The 6,464-nt window shown below is 39.0% G+C and overlaps 1 long non-coding RNA gene across 2 annotated transcripts; it reads left to right on the plus strand.

The window, feature by feature from the left end:
* Positions 1-478: 478 nt before the first annotated feature.
* LOC131224101 (uncharacterized) lies at positions 479-4,081 on the plus strand. Of its 2 annotated transcripts, XR_009160831.1 has the most exons (5): positions 479-929; positions 1,055-1,319; positions 1,450-1,536; positions 3,493-3,552; positions 3,840-4,081. It is a non-coding gene; the product is annotated as an uncharacterized LOC131224101 (long non-coding RNA). The 2 variants fall into 2 exon arrangements; XR_009160830.1 differs by having other exon boundaries at positions 3,493-4,081.
* Positions 4,082-6,464: the final 2,383 nt, after the last annotated feature.

The raw sequence follows: 6,464 nt of genomic DNA on the forward strand, positions 1-6,464 counted from the left end.
AACAAGGAATTCCAATATCGGAATATGGGTAAGTGTTACAATTTCTCTGGTTGGTTTTCTGGACTGCTGGTTCTTTCTTTTGAATTGATAGAACATGAGTGGATATTACTGTTAGAGGTTGTTAACTTGTCTACGGGATGTGAGGCAGAACTCTTCCAGAACCAGATACCTGACATCTCAATGGACTTCCTATTTAATCAATCATTTATTTGGCATGGATGATTGAGTGCAAATTTGTTCTTAGTTTTAAAGCCTTTCTCTCTCATCTTGAATTTAAAGTTTTTTATATACCTCATTGTCCTCGTATGGATGTACTCTTCATAATTGGTTATCTCTTTATTTGTTCATATATCAAATATATTCTTCCATGTGGTCCTGATTTCTGCCATATACCCTGTAGTGGTTAACATGGAGGTAAAAACATTTACTACGTGCTCTACAAGGAATTCCAATATCGGAATATGGGGTAAGTGTTACAATTTCTCTGGTTGGTTTTCTGAACTGCTGGTTCTTTCCTTTGAATTGATAGAACATGAGTGGATATCACTGTTAGAGGTTGCTAACTTGTCTATGGGATGTGAACCAACAAAGCAACCAGAAAGAAATAGATCAAGTCCTATATTCCTTCCAATAATGCTCTTGCCTCGACTTCTCAAAATGCTGCTTTATGTCCTAGATAAAAATTCAAGCTATCATCAAAATTTGAGTTTGTGAGCGGTTCTTTCTACTTTGCTGTCATCTGTTCTTTTGATATCCGAAACTGTGATTGAGGATCGTTTTGGAGTACAACATGGGAGTGATGGGTGGTATGATGCATTAGAAAGGCACTTCACAATCCAAGCCATGCAGAAGTTTCCTGCTGCGCCCCAAATGCAAAAACAATCGTGTCTCATGATCCGGAATCTTGTTGTCAGGAACTCAAAGAACAGGTTGGCCTCTGCAATTAATGGATGCATTATCTTCCGTAGTTCTAATGTCATAAGGAGTCATATTTTTCAGTTAATACCAGTCTGTTTAGATGTTTTTTTTTTTTTTTTCCTTGATATTTTTCCAGAACTATTTTGCTTGGTAATGGTACTGAGAAGATCATAAGGAAGGCCAAGCAAAACCATGATAACTGCAAGGAGCTGCTGCTGCTGCATTGAGGGATCTAGGGCTTGACGACTACAACTCATAGCCGTGGCTTTTACCATTTCCTTTCTGGTATGGTTCTTGTTTTTTTCTCTTGGTTGTTCTGGAAGGTTGCTTTGGTTGAAAAATGGAAACAATTCACTTGAGTTCTTTACCGAGTATGATTCTTGCATGGAAACTATGTCAAAGTGAGTTTCCCCTCCAGCTATTTTTTTTAAATCACTTTCATTGATCAAGAATGATTCAATATGCATTTGATTATGTACTTCATTTTCTAATGCTAAGCATCGGACACGCATTTGTTTTGCCTTTTGATAGGTCCGTGATGGAAAAGTGATGGTGAATGGAGTAATCCAAGACTAAGATTTCATTTTAGAGCCACTTGAATATGAAATGGATCCTGTGGTAAGTTATCCTTTTGAATTTTACAATATATATAACTTAAAACTTGGCAAGAATTTTCAGATTGTCTCAATGATTTTAAAGAGAGAGAGAGAGAGAGAGAGAGAGAGAGAGAGAGAGAGAGAGAGAGAGAGAGAGAGAGAGAGAAACTAGATCAGTTGGTGGTGTGTTGCTCGTGGGAATTCAGGAAGCAATGGTTCTGTGCAGATTGGTTAAAAAAAACTGACGAGCTGAAATGCTTTGAAACTTTTGCTGACTTCTTGTAACTGATCCTTGACCTAACATGTATGATGACCGAAGCAATCATACTGCTGAAATGCTTTGGAACTGTTGCTGATGTCTTGTGACTGATCCTTGACCTACATGTATGATGGGCAAAGCAATCATACCACCTAAACACGTTTAACTTATTTACATGTAAATATGTTAGAAACTAGTGATGATAACTTCCAACATGGTGGATACATTGGAATTGCCTTGTGGCACTTAATAATAAGACTTCTTCTTATGGGGCATGCACATCTTCTATTAAGAAAGAGCTGCAAAGTGTAGCATGAGGTAAAGAATTTCATGGCAAGCCCATGAGAAGAAATTGTATTCAACACTGCATGGAGGTATTTAGGTGGGATAGGAGACCTCTCTTTTAAGTGAGTTCAAATAGCACATGAATCTCTGCCTTGCCATATGCCTCGCATCTTATAGGTTAATCAGATTTTATGACCAGTAGAGGTCGAACTTCCTGGCCTCAAGAAATAAGATTATAATAACTTTTAGTTAGATGACCATCAGCATGTTGCTTGAAAGCCTTTATTAACATAGTTTGCATTTCAAGCAAGCCATTTCAAAAAAGCTTGCTTGAAAGGTAAAACTGATTGAAAAAAACTCAGCCCAGCCCTACATGTTTTGGAATATCAGTATCGAAGGAATATCGGCTATTATGCCCAAAAACTGGACCATTGGTCTGATGGCCCTGGTGTGGGAGGGGCCTTGTACTAAATTTCTCTTTGTTGACACAATCTAAAGCCTTTGATCAGGGGCCTGCAGAAATACTTGGAAGAATGGTAGCAACTGTCTTCCTTCAAATGGGAAAAGACTAAAGAGAGAAATTTACTGCACCTTGTGTTGGGTGATATCATGATAGTGATCAGCAGTTGGGTGTTTTTTTTTTTTTTTTTTGTCGGGGTGGAGGGTGTCAATTTTAGTTGAATCAATGCCAGTCAATCACATATCATGTTTGATTGAACCTCCCATAAGACCTCATTAGAGGAATTTACTGCACCTAGTGTAGGATGATATCATGATAGTCGGTTTTTTGGGTCAATTTTATCCAAATGCAATGATTGACCTGTTTGCTTCTCTCTCTCGCTTTTTGGTGTGTGTGTGTGTTTCTTGATAATGGAAAAGACTAAAGGGAGAAGCTAAAAATTTATAAATTCAAAACTTGCTTGTCCCGAAGGTTAATTGTAATTTGTGGGGGGGGGGGGAGGAGTAATATGCTGGTTTGGATTCGTTTCCATTAAGAAGGAGAGCTGGGTTTGGATTTTGCTAGATGTGGGTGGCTACTTTTCTTGCCTCTCTTCGGTGTTAGAGTGGTGGTTGTGGCAAACTGTATTATTTTTATGAGATGGTAATTGATGGAAAGCTTGCATCTTGTAAGCACCATACTGCATGTGTGATTGCACAGGCTCTATATGAAATAGATGGTAAATGAAAAGTTATTTTTCTTATCCAGTCAATCACACATATATACACGAGCTCTTCTCGATCCCAATCTCAAATGGATATCATTCATCCATTTGATTTTTAAAAACTGAAGTTGGTTTGTAGGTTGTTCAAAATATGTGATTCCAAAAATATTCATTCTTTTTCCTTCTTTTCATCCCTGTGAATTGTTATGTATATTGTTTTCTATGATGTGGCCGATCTAATGATTGTGTTGTCCTGGTTTCTTTTATCTAGGTACAAATCATGATGGGCCATATAGAAGATGTTGAGTATCTTCTTATAAAAAGCCTCTCTGTAAGTTTACATTGTATACTGTGATTCTATAGGTTCAACTTTAGGCACCAGCCATTCCTGTTTTTATTTGATATGTGGAACTCTGACAATTCCCTGATCGATGGTATCTCATTTACATGGTGGAATTGTTTGTTTGAGAAAAAAAAAATGAAATGCTTGGCCTGAACTAGTGACATTTTCACTAGGTCCAGCATTCCCCGATGGTGTTTGTCCTTTCTTTGATTCTTTAAAAAAAAAATTGTGGGACTAATCTGAACCAGTCCTGTTTGAGTTGTTCTGGCTACCAGAATTTGCCCATCTCCTATTTGGTGGCTGGACTTGAATAGCAATTTTCTGTTTGGACTCCACACTCATCTTTGTTTGGCGTCTTCTTCTTATGAGGGTCTGTAGTTCATCCTTTTATGGCTAGTGTTTTTTCACGTTGTAAAATTTCTAATTTCTTACCATTCCCAATGCTTACCTTGATTTTATAATGCACTACATGTTTGGATGGAATTTATTATACTGCTTCAGGTTTGTGACATCCATAGGACCCATCTCTCCTAGCTCCTACATTTAGGAGCGCAGGTTGTCAGGCTCTCAGGCTTTAGTTGAGATTTTTGAAATGCTAGTGTCAAAAGGAAATGACAGAACTAAGGATGTTTCTGAGCATTTGTTAAGAAGCATGGCCCAAATTGTAGTTCTGGTGAATGTAACTATAGTTGCAATTTGGAGCCAAAACCATTGAAATAAATGCCAAGGAAATTGCAATTTGGGGTGTGTCCAAACGTACACAAATGAGATGTTCCTCTTAAGATTGATGGATTGAGTAAATTTTGAAATGACCAGGGATCTGCGCCAGTAGACAAATCCCTGGAGTCATACTTCTTTATTTTGCTTTGATATTTGATCAAGGAAGTTTTCATTTTAGATGCCCCACAAAAACATGGTTGCATGAAGAAAGATGATTAAACAAGTATTGAGGACTGTACAAAATATCCCAATGCTTCTGCGTAGGAATGTTCATTTTCTTTATCAGCCCCACCACCATCACCAAACCGACATGTATAGCAGGTGCAATCGAAAAATTCATGCACTGCATTATGAACCTTGATTTTACTAAGTAGGCTGCTATAACTCTCATGATTGACTCACAAGTCCCTCGAATCGTGGTGTAAGTTAATTTAACCATGCAAAGGTATGTTTGTCTAATCCAAGTAGGGCTGATTGGCCTAGGAAACTGAAAATTTAAAATGTAACTGCCTTTCTAGTTCAAAATTTAAAATGTGACCGAACTATGTTCATTTATTTTGATTCCTTTTAATATCGCTGGTTAATATGTTAAAGACAACTGAATAATGGATGGTAATTGGTGCAATCTATTTATGAACAGGTGGTGTTTTATGTATTCAGTCTGTACTTCATGTACAACAACCTAGCTTTGATTTTTTTTATTTTTAATTTGTGGAGGGTCCAACTGAAGACAGTCATGAGTTTTGAGTCCCACACATCATAACTAGCTCTGATTTTTTTAGGTGGATATAATGTATGAAAAGGCTGATGCAACACTGGAAGAAATCAAGATAACGATTGAGGTATTAGCACTTTTGGACACTTCTTATGGTTCCTTCTACAATGATTGTTTAATGAATATATGCAAACAAATGGTTTTGAATTTTTGATAGAGCCATCTTTCGGTGGTATATGGGTGTGGAATATAACGTTAGTTTTGAAAATCAGAAAACTGCGCTGGAAGTTGAAAATTTTTTGCGACGGTTTTCAACCATCCCTAACTTTTTGCAACGCCCTTATCCAAGGTTCGAAAATTAGGAACGGTTGAAATTAGGAACGGTTTTCAACCGTTCCTAAACAGGGTTTTTGGCACACATCTTGCCCAAGCCCAACCCAATGTCGGGTCGGTCCCATCAGCCCTAATTGTAGCTGTCCCTAGGGAACCAAGGCTCTATCTAGGTTTTTTTTTTTTCCAAACCTAGGGCCAGTCCATTTATTATTTGGGCTCCCCAGGCATAAAGATCAACCCACGCTTAGATCTTTCTCATGGTGTAAATGGAGAATCCCATGGCACTAGACAGGCTTGGGGTTGAGTCCAGCCTGGATTTTGAACCAATCTGGTCAGGTCCATTGGTTGGGCCTATTCATATATTGATTTTGCCATGCCCAAGGCTAGGGGTGTACATGAACTGAGCTAACTCGGTTGGCTCGCTCGACTTGACTCGACTCAGATCAAAGTTGAGTTCAGTCCGAGTCGAGCAGATTTTTTGAGCTCGAAAATGAATTCAAGCCGAGTTCGAGCTTGCCCTAGCTCGACTCGACTCGGATCGAACTCAGCTCGACTCGGTGCAGGGTATCTATACCCTTTAAAAATTAAAACCCTAGCTCCCATCCTGTTCCCAACTGCTCGTTCCCCTTTTTTAAAACAAAAAACCCTCTCTTAGGTGCTTGTTCCCCTTCAAAAAACCCTAACCCGCACGGCCATTACCCTTCTTCCCTCCCTCTCTCAAGTATCAACCGCTCAGCTCGCCATTTCGCCGTACTGTTCTTCTTCCCTCTCTCTCAGGCGCTCGATTGCCCTGTCCGACGACCTTTCTAGTGGCCACAACGACCGTCCGGCAATCCCTGCCCTGCCTGGTGCCCTTGTCGCAGCTCGTCCTTGCCCTGCTCGGTGCCCCTGCCCCTGCTGGTAAGTAGCTGGTTATGCATGTGTTTTTTATCTTTGTATTCATGTGTTTGCAATTTAGGAGTTTCAAGTTATATAGGGATTAGAATGTATTGATGCATCTGAATGTCAATAGCATCTTCGTGCATACATTTTGTGATACCCGTAATCCATTTTTCTTGAAGTGCTTGTGCTACCTTTTGTGATACTCATAATCCATGTTTGTTTTATAGACCTATGTGCACCACGAATTGAG

The sequence above is a fragment of the Magnolia sinica genome, chromosome 13 (genome assembly GCF_029962835.1).
Source record: "Magnolia sinica isolate HGM2019 chromosome 13, MsV1, whole genome shotgun sequence".
Classification (NCBI taxonomy): Eukaryota; Viridiplantae; Streptophyta; class Magnoliopsida; order Magnoliales; family Magnoliaceae; genus Magnolia; species Magnolia sinica.